The following is a 15,197-nucleotide window of genomic DNA, read 5'->3' on the forward strand; positions in this document are numbered from 1 at the left end:
TAAAAACATCCTTGCAAAGGCCTCTAAAGAGGGTGTTTCTAGCCTTTGCATTCCACTTCTCGTAGTTAACTTCATCGCCTTGAAGGTTGGTGGGATCCTTAGGTTTTGGGAAGCCTTGTGAGGCGGCTCTAAGAACTCCAATATCTAAAGCCTCTAAGTATGCCTTCAAGCGAATTTTCCAATAAGGAAAATCATCTCCCTCAAAGATAGGAGGAGGTCCATCCCCGTGGGACATCTTGCTCTGGTCGGTTAAGCCTAATTTAGGGAGCACGAGGCTCCGATACCAATTGAAAGGATCATAATGCCCAAGAGGGGGGGGGGGAGGGTGAATTGGGCTAATTCTAAATTTTTGCAATACTTAAGTCCTACACTTAGCCCATTTCACCCCTTGTGCCTAAAATATGTTTCTATTGTTTTCCCGCACAAAAGTTTTGCACCCTAGGTTCTAATCCTACTCTAGCATGACAATTCTAGGAATGTAAAGATATGAAATGAATTGCTTAAATGTAAATACTCAAAGTAAAGAGAGGGAAAGGAACACGGCGATGTTTCCCCTAGGTATCGGAGAGTCGCCACTCCCCACTAGTCCTCGTTGGAGCACCCTTGCAAGGGTGTAGCTCCCCTTTGATCCACGCAAGGATCAAGTGCTCTCTACGGGCTGATTCTTTGACATTCTATCATGGTGAATCGCCCACAACCGCTCATAACTTGACTTGGGTCATCCACAAGCTCCGCCGGATGATCACCAAGCTCCCAATCACCACCGAGCCATCTAGGTGATGACGATCACCAAAGGTAACAAGCACAAACTCTCACTTGACTAAGACAAGCCTAATGAGTAAAGGTGGATGCACACTTGCTACTCCCTATGCACTAATGAGGTCCTTAATCTTGGATTATCAAATCTCAATCACTCCACTAGGCTCTTGCTCTCCCTTGCACTCTAAAGGTGTTTCTCAGCTGAACAAATGTACAAGAGACCTCCCATGGATGAGTGGAGCAAGTATTTATACCCCATCATTCAAAACATAACGTTGGGAGGCTGAGTCAGTAATCTACGGGCTAACCGGATTATTCGGTCAGGGTGACCGGATGCTCTGATCAGTTGTACCTGTCACTGTGTCAAAGAGAGCCGTTAAGCTCTGATCGGACTCTGACTAGCGTTCGATCAGCACACACCGGACATGTCCAATCAAGAAAAACCTTCTCTAGAACCTCTTTGGAGTCGACTGTGTAGGGGACCATGACGCCTAAGAGGGGGGGGTGAATTAGGCAACTTAAAATTCTAACTCTAAACTATGGACTCTTTTTCTAACCCTAGCAAAACCTATGCAATACATAAACTATCTAAATGTGCAACTATGGTTTTGCTAGTGTGTTGCTATCTCTACCACAAAATGAGTAATACAAATAATGTAAATGTGGAAGCTAAAGAACAAGGTAGAGATATGCAAACTATCGTCGACGACTCCGGTATTTTTATCGATGTATCGAGAAGCGCGTAAGCTTCCCCCTAGTCCTTGTTGGAGCCCCTCACAAGGAATCCCTCGCAAGGGCTTAGCTCCCGGTCAGGTAACTCCATGGATAGCCTTGGGCCTTCCCCACGCACAAGTGGGTCTCCGACGTGCCTTTTGGCGAGCCTTTCCCGGATGCTCCCTGCCGTCTTCACTATCAAGCTTCCAGCCGAAACGCCATGGGTCTTGTTCCCTCCGGTACATGGTGGCGGCCACACCACAAACTCAGTTGGTGTGATCTCACAAGACTACAAGCCCCTCCAATGTACAACAATGGTGCGCGTAAGCACCGAGTGGTAAGAGGTATGCAAACCTCACTAAACACTAGGCCTAAACCTAGAGCAAGCGCATAAGCGGTGGTCTAATTAACCTAAGCACTTCGTAATGCACCTACGCTAATCATCTAATAAAACACTAAGCACTATGCAAGTGAAGATCACTAAAATGGTGTATCAACACCTTTGATATGTTTTCTCAGCTCCACACATGCCAAATGGCCGGTTGGGGTTTGTACTTATAAGCCCCACTGAGAAAGTAGTCGTTGGGGATGAAATCCTGCTTTTCTGCTACTGACCGGACACTGGAGACATCCTGATCAGACGGGTCCGATCATCCTGACCATTGGAGCCGTGAACAACTGATCGAACGCTGCCAGCGTCCGGTCACTTGCCACCAGACGCGTTCGATCGCAATTTTGCCGCTCTGGAACCTCTTTGTACTCGATCAGACGCTGCTATCATGTGTCCGATCGGTTTGCCACCAGCGTCTGATCACTTGCTGAGTTGTTGTCGGACTGATGAACAGTGCCATCGGTGTGTCCAGTTGATTCACTTGTTCAGCGTCCGGTCGCTGCTACTGATGCCGAGCCACTTATTCGGAGCGTCCAGTCACTTTTCTCTAGCATCCGGTCACTTCTATGAGCTTGTTTCTTCATGATCTTGCATACGGCTTGGTTCCTATCTTCGTGCTTGGACTTTGCTTGATATCTTGGGTCTTCTCTTGTGCTCCTAAGGTCTTGCTTGTGGTGTTGATCCTCGGATCACCACGTCGCCTTTGTCCAAGTCACGTCTTGCACCCTATTAAACTATAAAACAAACACTTGCAAATTCATTAGTCTAATTTGGTTGTGTTGGTCATCAAACACTAAAATCCAAAGTAAATGGGCCTAGGGTCCATTTTCCTTACAATCTCCCCTTTTTTGGTGATTGATGACAACACGACCAAATCAAGCAAATAATAAAAATTTTGAAATTAAAAACTACCTACTTGCTAGGATGCAATGCAAGGGGCAACATTATATGATGCTAAAAGATACTACTTGTAAGACTATATAAAAACTTATCTTGCCCTTGCAAATGTCCCCATGTGGTATTATGGATTTAAGCCTTGCTTCCTACAAATTCTCCCTATTACATAGGCTAATTCATAATCCACTATCCTCCCTTTCTTGGACCATTGCTACAAATTAATGCTTGCTTTTGTCCTCTAAATTCTCCCCCTTTGGAATCAAACACCAAAAAGGAAGACATTAGTAGCACAAGGGAGGGTCAAACTTTGTGATTCTTTGTGTGTAGAGTGAAATAGATCAAAAAATTTGACTCTCACATTATATAGACTAAGCTCCCCCTAAAAATATACATACATATCATAGAAGGCAAAGCATATGCATAATTGGCAAAGTATTGCACAAGGGAATTTAATCTATATAATGCACGGAGAAAGCATATAAATATCAAAATGAAATCAACATGATGATATTGGTTTAGAAATACCACATGATGCAATCGGCGGTGGATATTTGAAGTACGATGCTTAACTCCGGGGACTCCATTTTCCTTGCAATGAGACTAATACACACATGATAAGCTTAAAAAGGTGTTAGTCTCAAAGCATCCAACTTGTAGAGTAATCTCCCCTAAATTTGTGCACACAAGTATGAAATACTTGTAGGAAATATGCACATTGATTTTAGAATAAAAAATACCACTTGAAAGATGACATCTCATGAATGTGAGAATCATTTTCGAAGATGATATTCTAGAGAAATTATCTACAATTTGGACTTTGGCACATATTAGATGAACAATTATAAGACAAGCTATGTGCCATGCTATTAAACAATTTTAAACCATATAGGTTTGCTCCAAGGGTTAAGAATGAAACCAAGCAAGCCTACCATAAGATATACCTAGTGTATGCATGACAAAAAATATAAGAATGCAAATGCAAACCTAGGCATGAAGAGTAACTAGATGCTAAAAGATACCAATTGTAGGAAAACTTAAATCTAAAACCAATTGAAGTAAATTGAATCTAGTTACCTAACATGGGAAGGGGAATTTGGGTCCATAGTATTCACTAACCCACTTGGCAATGATTTTTTCCATCATGATGCACCCCATGAAATGCATCCAAACTTTTCTAAGTCTCCAAATTTCCCGAAGTCCATCGGACTTCTCACTTTCCTTTCAGGATCCAAACCTTCTTGGTGCTCTTCATGTTGGAAACGATCTCCTTTGGCACCCAAAAGCGTTTGACCCCATTGTTGGCTTGCTTATTCACCTTGATGGCCACCATCTTGTCATTTTTCTTCTTCTTCAAGAGATAAGGTGTGGAGGCCTTTTTGTCCACCTTATTGGTGTAGGTGTTGGAGAGCTTGCTTGTTTGCTTCTTCTCTTTCTTCTTTGCTCCTCCCCCATTCTTCACCTTGCACTCATAGGACTTGTGATCTTCCTTGTGGCACATGTAGCAAACAACGGTTTGTCCTTCATCAAGCTTCTTCACTCCCTTGATGGTGTTATCTTAATGAAGTTGGGCTTGCTTCGCCTTGCCTTTCACTAGAGTCAAGTCCTTGGTGAGGCAAGTTACTTCTTGCTTGAGTTGCTCATTCTCCTTTGCAACCTCTTGTGTGCATGTATCTACAACAACTTTCTCAACACAAACTTAGTTACACAAAGGTGAGTATAAACATAAATCATTACAAGAAGTAGAGGCATCCTTTTTAGACATGTTAGAACTTTTCTTTTTAGATGCCTTAGTGGGAGTTGTACTAACGGCTTCAAGATTAGCAATTTTATTAGTTAGCTCATCATAATGTTTGCATATGGTTTCCATTTTAGCAAGCAAACTTTTATAAGCATCTTGTGAGCTAGCTAACTTTTCTTTTAATTTTTCATTTTTCTTTACAAGTTACTCATCATTGATTGTGCATGCATTTGTTGTTGCACTAGCCTCAAGTTACTCAATTTTAGTAGATAGTTGAACATTAAGATTAGGAAAATTCTCATATTGTTCAAGCAAAGTTTTGTATGCTTCTTGTGAACTATCTAGCTTTTCTTTTATTTTCCCGAGCTTCTTTTGTTAACTAGCGCAAACTTTAGCATAATTAAGGTTTTATTGCACAATTTCTTCATAAGAAGGCATTTCATCATCACTATCACTCTTACTAGAGGATGAGCTTTCGTTACCTCATGCCATAAGGCACACACGAGAAGAGCTTGATGATGAGTGCTTGTGCCCTCGTCTCTTGTGATGGTCTTTTTCTTCACTTGAAGAATCATCCTATGTCCTTATTGATGTGAGGTCTTGTTTCTTGCATGCCTTCTTCTTTGTCTTGGGTGAGGGCTTATTTGGACAAACTTCCACAAAGTGCCCTATCTCGCCGCATCCATAGCATCCTCTCTTTCTTTGCTCATTTCTTTGATTGGTGAAAATGAGATCTTGAATTTGGATGGGCACACCCTTGACATTGAGCTTTTGGATCATCTTCTCCACCTTGTTGATTAGTTTGATTGATTCTTCATCAAGGTCGGAGGTGGAGGAGGAAGACTGATCATCATCACTTGAATCTTCATCATCATCATCATCATCATCATCTTCTTCTTCTTCACTTAAGGAACTTGAGCTTGAGCTTGTCTCAACTTGCTTGCCCTTCATCTTCTTCTTGCCACATGCAAGGGCTTTGCCTTTGCTTGATGAAGAGGCTTCTTCTTGACCCATCTTGCGTGACATTTCAAATGCCACTATCTTGCCAACAACTATGGCCGGGGTCATGGTGCTCAAGTCCTCCATGTTGTGAAGGATGGTGATGATGCTTGCATATTTCTTTTGTGGTAGCATGGAGATGATCTTCCTCACGATGTCCGCATCATCTAGATTCGTTAATCCTGTAGAATGGAGCTCATTGATAATTAGATTCAAATGAGAATACATATTACGAACAAGCTCATCATCTTTCATTTGGAAGGAATCATAATTTTGTTTAGCTAGACAATGTTTTTGCTCACGGACATTACTTGTGCCGTCATGGAGCTCTTAAAGTTTTAATCAAATTTCATGTGCTGTATTTAAAGTGAACACTTGGTTAAACACATCCATGCTAAAAGATTCAAACAAGCAATTTTTTGCTCTAGCATTGAAATGAATTTCCTTTTCATCACTCTTCGTGGGTTTATCAGAATTCTTAATGGGTTTCATTCCGTCACGAGTGACTCTCCAAACTCCCAAATCAACTGCCTCAAGGTAGCAAGCCATTCTAGCTCTATAGTATGGGAAGTTAGTGCCATCGAAGTGCGGAGGCCTAGAGGTATCCATCCCAACCACTCTAAATAGCGTCCGCTCAATAGCGGTTAAGCCAAAGGTCCAAATTAAACCAACCGGCTCTGATACCAATTGTAGGGGACCGTGATGCCTAAGAGGGGAGGGGTGAATTAGGCAACTTAAAATTCTAACTCTAAACTATGGCCTCTTTTTCTAACCCTAGCAAAACCTATGCAACAGATAAACTATCTAAATGTGCAACTACGGTTTTGCTAGTGTGTTGCTATCTCTACCGCAAAAGGAGTAATACAAATAATGTAATTGCGGAAGCTAAAGAATAAGGTAGAGATATGCAAACTCCGGTATTTTTACCGAGGTATCAAGAAGCGCGCAAGCTTCCCCCTAGTCCTTGTTGGAGCCCCTCGCAAGGAATCCCTCGCAAGGGCCAAGCTCCCGGTCGGGTAACTCTATGGATAGCCTCGGGCCTTCCCCATGCGCAAGTGGGTCTCCGACGTGCCTTCCGGCAAGCCTTTCCCGGATGCTCCCCGCCGTCCTCACTATCAAGCTTTCGGTCGAAACGCCGCGGACCTTGTTTCCTCCGGTACACGGTGGCAGCCACACCACAAACTTAGTTGGTGTGATCTCGCAAGAATACAAGCCCCTTCGATGTACAACAATGGTGCGCGTAAAGCACCGAGTGGTAAGAGGTATGCAAACCTCACTAAACACTAGGTCTAAACCTAGAGCAAGCGCATAAGCGGTGGTCTAATTAACCTAAGCACTTCGCAAAGCACCTATGCTAATCACCTAATAAAACACTAAGCACTATGCAAGTGAAGATCACTAAAATAGTGTATCAACACCCTTGATATGTTTCCTTAGCTCCACACATGCCAAATGGCCGGTTGGGGGTTGTATTTATAAGTCCCACTGAGAAAGTAGCCGTTGGGGACGAAATCCTGCTTTTCTGCCACTGACCGGACGCTGGAGACGTCCTAATCGGACGCGTCGGGTCGTCCCGACCATTGGAGCCGTGAACAACTGATCGGACGCTACCAGCGTCCAGTCACTTGCCACCGGACATGTCCAGTCACAATTTTGTTGCTCTAGAACCTCTCTGTACTCGATCGGACGTTGCTATCCTGCGTCCGGTCGGTTTGCCGCCAGCGTCCGGTCACTTGCTGAGTGTGTTGTCGGACTGATGAACAGTGCCATCAGTGCATCTGGTCTATTCACTTGTTCAGCATCCAGTCGTTGCTACTGATGCCGAGCCACTTATTCGGAGTGTCCGGTCACTTTTCTCCAGCATCCAGTCCAGCGCCTGGTCACTTCTGTGAGCTCGTTTCTTCGTGATCTTGCGTACGGCTTGGTTCCTATCTTCGTGCTTGGACTTTGCTTGATATATTGGGTCTTCTCTTGTGCTCCTAAGGTCTTGCTTGTGGTGTTGATCCTCGGATCATCACGTCGCCTTTGTCCAAGTCACGTCTTGCACCCTATTGAACTACAAAATAAACACTTGCAAATTCATTAGTCCAATTTAGTTGTGTTGGTCATCAAACACCAAAATCTAAAGTAAATGGGCCTAGGGTCCATTTTCCTTACAGATCGGACACAGGCACCCTAGCTTCTGGTGCTCCTCCACTCAGCGTCCGGTCAGTACCAGACGACTGCAGTTGATTGACCGGACTCTAACCAGCGTCCGATCAGGAAAAAGCCTCTCTAGAACCTCTTTGGAGTTGACTAGACGTAGGCACCCCAGCATCTGATGCTCCTCCACTCAGCATCTGGTCAGTACCAGACGACTGTAGTTGATCAAATGGACTGACCAGACTCACCCTCCAGCGTCTGGTCACAACCAGACTAGCGTCCAGTCAGTCATTTGACCCTCCATTCACTTCCAACTCAAAATCCTATGTGAATCAAGTTGACTCCAATTGATCTTAGGGCTATTTCTGAGCTACCTAGTGCTAGGTTTGACAAGTGTGCACCACACCTAACCCACTAGACTCACTTAGGTCAAGCTACTAGTCCATACCCCCCTTAATAGTATGGCCAAAGGAAAAAAACAAAGTCCTAAACTACTCTAAGTGTCTCTCCAACACCAAACGACACTTAGAATTAGTCTTTCCTTAACCTTATTGTCCATTCTTTGAAAACCGAAATGATTTCCATCGACAGGGGCATGATAACCATGATTGCCCAATCAATTTTCATTACCATGACCTAACTCAAATTGCCTCTGCAAAACACACATTAGTCATAGTAATCTCATGTCGTCATTAACCATCGAAACCCAACTAGAGGCCTAGATGCTTTCATCATATAAAATAATATGAAACATCCATTCTCAATACATATTTTCATTCTATAGTTTCATAAACATTCAATTTCATGAGTCAATAGAGTTGGTAATCATTCCAAGCACTTTTTTCTCTTCTTAAAAACATTGTAATATCATAATAAACACTTATGTGGCAGCCTATTAAATACAAATGAAACACTTAGAAACTAATAATTTTATTCCATGAAATAGGACTAGCAGCAAAACATGGGACACCGGTCGTAACATCCAACTCGGGATATGCTAAATTGCTGATATGCATATGGTCCCCAGTAGTCAAGAGGTTGTTTCGGTCTATATTCAATGGTTCAAAAATGACTTAGTCATAAACATTATAAATCACCTTATATTAAACTAGAAGGGAATATTATCTTGACACAAGCAACGAATTTGGTTCTCTCTCGTGTTCATTAATTAGTGATCATGTAGAATGGGAGGAAAACCCATGAAGCGCCACTATGTATATTAGTTTGCTTGTCAACTTCAATGACCTCAAAAACTGTTGGCTGGTTATCTTCGAGCGCATCACATCACATCACTCACATCAAGTGACAAGTGGTACGGATTAGCTCGGCTACATGGACATTGGACCACATTATGGAGATTGAATCTAGGAAAAATCTTGAACATTATGGGAGGTTATATCTTGATGCTTGAATACCCTACAATAAGTTCAGAGTAAATAAAGGAATATGGTTCTCCATTACAATGGACAAACTACCATACAATCTTTGTCATTCTACGTCCATTACTTCTTTGAAAACCAATTATGCAAGGTATGTCAAATTATGGAAGGTATGTCATGACCAGGGACAAGAAGGAAGCCCCCCTCCCTATGTTTAGCGTACTGCTTTAGTTATTTTGGTCAAGGATCATGCTAATCTTTGTGTGCAGCAAAAAAAGCTCATTCGATGAATGTTGTCCAACAAAAAAATATTATACTATGATATAATGATATGACCAAACTCACTCAAACGTGATGGTGACATTACTAGGTTGTCTCCTTATTCCGATCACCTAATCAAATTGTCGTGCATCGGTGATGGAGAATCCAGTTGTTGGGATACCATCGTTGAAAATGACATCGTACTCACAGGACACATTGTCCCGCAACCTAGTATTTTTACCCCATAGGTAGATGCACAAAATCCCTGATCACAGGGCACCCTGCTCCCGCTTGAGGATGACTTGGGGTCATAGAACATCAGGTGAAACTACACAGAGTTGCTCACACCATATTCCACGTCAAAATGGACACAATTGAATTAATTTCTAGTTTGAGACAGATCCATAGACTTCGTTACATCCTACAAGGACAAGGAGAGCAACATCACAAGAGCCATGTACTACGACAAGGATATCTTGGCTGCAGGCATTGCTTAGTCTCAACTGCACATGGAGTGCCTCAAATAATTGGTGAGCTTGCAGTCAGATGCCTTAAGGATTACATGGAGGAGAGACCCACAATGGACAAACTAATTACTTCTTTGAAAACCAATTCTGAAAGGCATGTCCAATTTTGGTAGGTATGTCACGATCAAGGACGAAAGGAGGGGGGCAAAAGCCCCCCTATGTTTAGCGTACTCCTTATGTTATTTTTTAGTTGTTCAAGGATCACGCTATTCTTTGCAGGTAGTGTTGTCTAGCAAAAAAATATTATACTACGGTATACCGATATGCGTGACTCACTCGAACGTGATAGTGACATTACCAGGTTGTGTCTTCCCATCTCTAGTCACCTGTTCAAATTGTAGTGCATCGGTGATGGAGAACTCAGTCGTTGGGCTACCATCACTAAAAATGACATTGTACTCGCATGACACATTGGCACTGCACCCCGGTATTTTTACCCCCATAGGTGGCCACATAAAATCTATGATCATAGGACACCGTGCTTCCGTTTGAGGATGCCTTGGGGTTGTAGAACATTAAGTGAAACTACATAGAGACACCCACACCACATTCAACATCAAAATGAACACAACTGGATTAATTTCTAGTTTGACATACAAGAAAGAAAAAGTAGAAAATGGTTACCCCGACTCCACTATTGTGGGGGCATTTTTCACGGGAGATGAAGTTAACCGATAGGATGTCTGTCGATGTTTTACCACCGGCAACCCGTCACGGGAGTACCCGGGATGGTGATTTGTTCGGAGGGGTATCGGCGTATGCAGGAACTCAATGGTAAACGTAGGGAGACAACAATTTATACTGGTTCGGTACGTCGAAAAATCATGGCGCCTTACGTCCAGTGTGGGGTGGATAGTATATTGCGCCCTGCGCTATTTGTTGTGGTTGTGTGTTCTGTAGGTTATGTGTCTAGCTCCTGATCTAGGGACCCCTGCCCTCCTTTATATAGTCTAGGAGAGGCGGGAGTCCTAGTCGGTTACAAAGTAGATATCCTAGTAGGATTTAATCCAACTAGTTCTAGTAGGATTATATGTAGGGAATCCTAGTTGGACTAGGTCTTCTTCTCTCTTCTCCGTGGAAAACCCCATGGATCCCGTATCGACAAGCCTCCGAGCATCTCATGGATGAGCTTCGAAAGCCTTCTTGTTCTTCTTGGTCTTCGTTGAGTTGTTGTAAATCCGTTCGAGGTTCTTCTTGAAGTGAAACCTTGAGATGGTCTTCTTTGTCTTTTCTTCGGCTGATGTGCACTTTTGGATAAAAGTGCACTCAGTGAGTGTAGCCTCCGAGCCTCTTGCTTGTTGGGACAAGAAGCCAGAGGGTCCCTTTAGTCTTCTTGGTTGCTCCGAGTTCTTTTTTGGTGGGTGCAATTTTTCGTAAAAATTGCACTCACTGAGTGTAGCCCCCGAGCCTCTTGCTTTTGCTTGCAAAAGTTGGAGGGTCCAGATTCTTGTCTTCAAAAAATTTTTGGGGTTATGTATCCCGTAGCCCCCGAGCCTTCTCCGAGTACTTTTCTTTAGAATAGAAATCGGATGAAGGGTCTTGATGTGTTGTTTTTGTTGTAGTCTTGAGTACTTGTATTCTTGGTCTTTCATCCTTGAATTCGAGCCCCCGAGCATAGTTGAAGCGAATGCCGAGCCCCCGAGCTTAGTTTTTTGACTAAGCCGTGATGCTCTTTCGAGTTGTTTTTTATTCAACGAGTTCGTTTCTAGACTTCTCTGGTTCTTGATGTCCCTCTTCTGGGTTGTTTGCACTTCGTCCAGGTTCTTTCTGAATTTGTATGTACCTCATCTGGGTTGTTTTTTTTATCAATCCGGGTTCTTTCTGAAATGTTCTTCCAGGTTGTTTTTGATTCATCTGGGTTCTTTCTGATCTTGTCTTGGTTCTTGCCGCACCTCTTCCAGGTTGTTTGCGCTTCGTCTAGGTTCTTTCTGAACTTGTACGTACCTCATCCGGGTTGTTTTCTAATCAATCCGGGTTCTTTCTGAATTTGTCTTGGTACTTGCAGCACCTCTTCGGGGTTGTTTGCGCTTCGTCCAGGTTCTTTCTGAACTTGTATGTACCTCATCCGGGTTGTTTTCTGATCAATCCGGGTTCTTTTTGAATTTGTCTTGGTACTTGCAGCACCTCTTCGGGGTTGTTTGCGCTTCGTCCAGGTTCTTTCTGAACTTGTATGTACCTCATCCGGGTTATTTTCTGATCAATCCGGGTTCTTTCTGAATTTGTCTTGGTACTTGCAGCACCTCTTCGGGGTTGTTTGCGCTTCGTCCAGGTTCTTTCTGAACTTGTATGTACCTCATCCGGGTTGTTTTTGGACTAGTTCTCAGGAGCGTGTTTTCCTGATCTCATGGTACCGATGTAGCTCTCCTGCATGTTAAACATAAAAATATGTTGTAAATAACATTTCGGATATAAAGTGGGGAGCATGTCCCATATTTGAATAATCAATCAGGGGCGGGCCCCGGCATTATGAAATGCATATAAACTTTTTGCGTCTTGCTCTTGCTAGGCCATGCAAATTCCTCAGGTAGTGTCCTGTTACGTTTAAGCACTTGAATCTCTGGCGTATGGTTCAGAGGTTCATGACGTGACCATGTGAGCCTGGTACTCGATTCGTGACCGTCCATGTGAGTAGACAAGCTTCACGGATTAAGGCGTGTTCTACCTGAGGAATTCGGCGACCGTTACGAGAAGACCTAGAGCGCTATGTTTGCTCGCATGATGATTTTTTTGTATGTTGAGCACTATGTTTGCTCGCATGATGATTTTTTGTGTCTTCCCTTACTAGGTCGATTAATTTCCTGGGTAGTAGCCTATTACGTTTAAGCACTTGAATCTCGCGTTTGGTTCAGAGGTCCATTGACGTGACCACCCGTAGGGTTCAGAGGTTCTTTGACGTGACCATCCGTATGGTTCAGAGGTTCATTTGACGTGACCATCCATTCGAGAAAACAAGCTTCACGAATTAAGGCTTACTATCCGAGGAAACTAACAGCCGTTAGGGGAAGATGATATGGCCACAGAGGCATACGAATAATATCCAAAATGTAAAAAATTAAAGCGTTACTTAGCTTGGTTCATGGCAGAGTTGTCCATCACCACAGCCGAGTTGTTTGCGTTGCATTCGGCGTGGCGTGCAGCCAAGTAGTTGGAAGGAGATTTGATAGCTCTCTTGTCGTCGGATGTAGTCGAACACCTTGAAGTAGTCGAACAGTTCTGTCGAGTACTTTGCTGATGAGGTAAACCGGCTGAGCGATCGTGGTTTTTTTACTACAAGCAATCGCGGTATGTTGAGTACTTGGAACAACTCAGAACTCGTCGCGTGTACTCTGAAGTCGCTGCCGAGTATCAGGAAGTCATTGTCGAGTACCTGATTGAGTCCGAGTAGTGGGAGTAGTCCATCAAGCGTCACACGGTAGAGTCATCGAGTTATCGTTGTGATCGGCGCTGACGGCGTGGGGGCGGTGCACCCTTCCAGCTTGACGTGAGCCTTCTTTTCTAAAGAGAAGAACTCGGAGAAAGCGCGGAGCTACGGGATAAACCCAAAAGCACGAGGCTCGTACACTCAGTGAGTGTAATTTCACCAAAAAGGAACCCGGACATAAGCTCGGAGGCTGCATGCCGCAAAACTACTTGGATGATGGTTTAATCCAAGACTAAAAGGCCACTTTGGAAGGATGCCGCAAGACTACTCGGATGATAGTTTAATCCAAGTCTTAGGGACTACTTCAGAACACAAACTTTCAAACAACATAAAGGATCAAGACCCTCCAACTTTTTGTTCCAAATAGCAAGAGGCTCGGGGGCTACACTCAGTGAGTGCACTTTTTCTTTGAAAAAGCGCACGTCACCAAAAGACTTCCTCAACACAGACCATTTCAAGACATTATGACAAAAAGAACCCGGAACGAGCCATATTCGAGTTCTTTTTGATAAAACTTCAACGAACAATCGGAACAACTTCAAGACAAGATCCTCCAGCTCCTTGTTCCAAATAGCAAGAGGCTCAGGGGCTACAACCAGATGGATGTATTTTTTCTTCAGAAAAACACTCACCACTCAAAGATCCTAAGAAGCGCTACAAGGTTTCACTCCAGAAAGCACTCGGATGACATCTTATTCCTACTCAACAAGACTTGAAGGGACAGAGTGAGACTTTCAGAGCTCAACCATGAAGTGCTCGGGGGCTTGTCGATACGGGACCCACAGGATACCCCGTAAGGGAGAGAGAAGATCTAGTTCAACTAGGATTCTTCCCATGTAAATTTTAGTAGTAGAACTATCAAGTAATCCTACTAGGAAATCTCATTGTAAACCGACTAGAACTCTAGCCTCCTGACTATATAAAGGAGGGCAATGCTCCTGTCAAAGGGGAGAACAGAGCATATCATAATCAATCCAACGCAAAGGCTAAGGCCGACTGGACGTAAGGTTATTACTCGATCTACGATCGAGGGCCTGAACCAGGATAAATCGGCTGTCTCTTGCGTAAACCATCGAGTCCGGCATACGCCAAAGCCCGAACATACTGTCCCGGGTACCCCCGTGGCAGGCTATCGGTGGTAAAACATCGATAGCTGGCGCGCCAGGTAGGGGACCTCAGCGCTTTGCGTTCGAGAGCTCGGTGGACCTCAAAATAAAGACTCACCGCGACCCTCGTCGGCCTTGTTGACAACTCACCGCGGCTCTCGTCATCCTCATCGATAACTCGCTACGGCTCAAGATCAAGATTCGCCGCGGCTGTCATTAGCATCATTCGACAACTCGCTGAAGCGCATGTTCTCAGCGACGTCCTCGTACATCCAATCGATCGTTCAGGCTGCCGCTGGGAAGGTGCGCGTACACTAACAGCAACCCGATGTCTCGAGGCATAGTACAAGTAGCTGGGCGGTACACGGAGCCACTGGAGGACAAGTGCAAGCCGAACTAGAATCAGCTTCGGTCTGATCATGGTGCCAAGTCCGAATAGAATTAATTTGCTCAACTCCAGGATGATTCAACTCCATCACGGACAACCTATCCAGAATAGGACACAGAGCAAGACGACATCAGGCAGATTCATAAGAGAAAATATGGGATGACGTATACATCAGCAAAGCGACAAAGATTCCATACACAAGCTAATACAATGTTTAGAAGCAAGCACGTACAAATCCTAGGGCCAATTCTATCCAAGCCGAGTACTGTATCAAGCAAAAAGTCCTGGCATCGGATACAAATTCTACTATGACAGACAAGACGATATCCATCTGCTCAAAGTACATGCAAAGGATGCTACAAGGATGACACAAGCAGCAAGCTAGCCAAAAGCAATCAGCGTATTAATATTTGGTTTTTTCATATACGCGTATATATGCAAATATACAAGGAGAAGGCACATTGACAACTCAACT

This window comes from Miscanthus floridulus, chromosome 13 (genome assembly GCF_019320115.1).
Source record: "Miscanthus floridulus cultivar M001 chromosome 13, ASM1932011v1, whole genome shotgun sequence".
In the NCBI taxonomy this organism is placed as follows: domain Eukaryota; kingdom Viridiplantae; phylum Streptophyta; class Magnoliopsida; order Poales; family Poaceae; genus Miscanthus; species Miscanthus floridulus.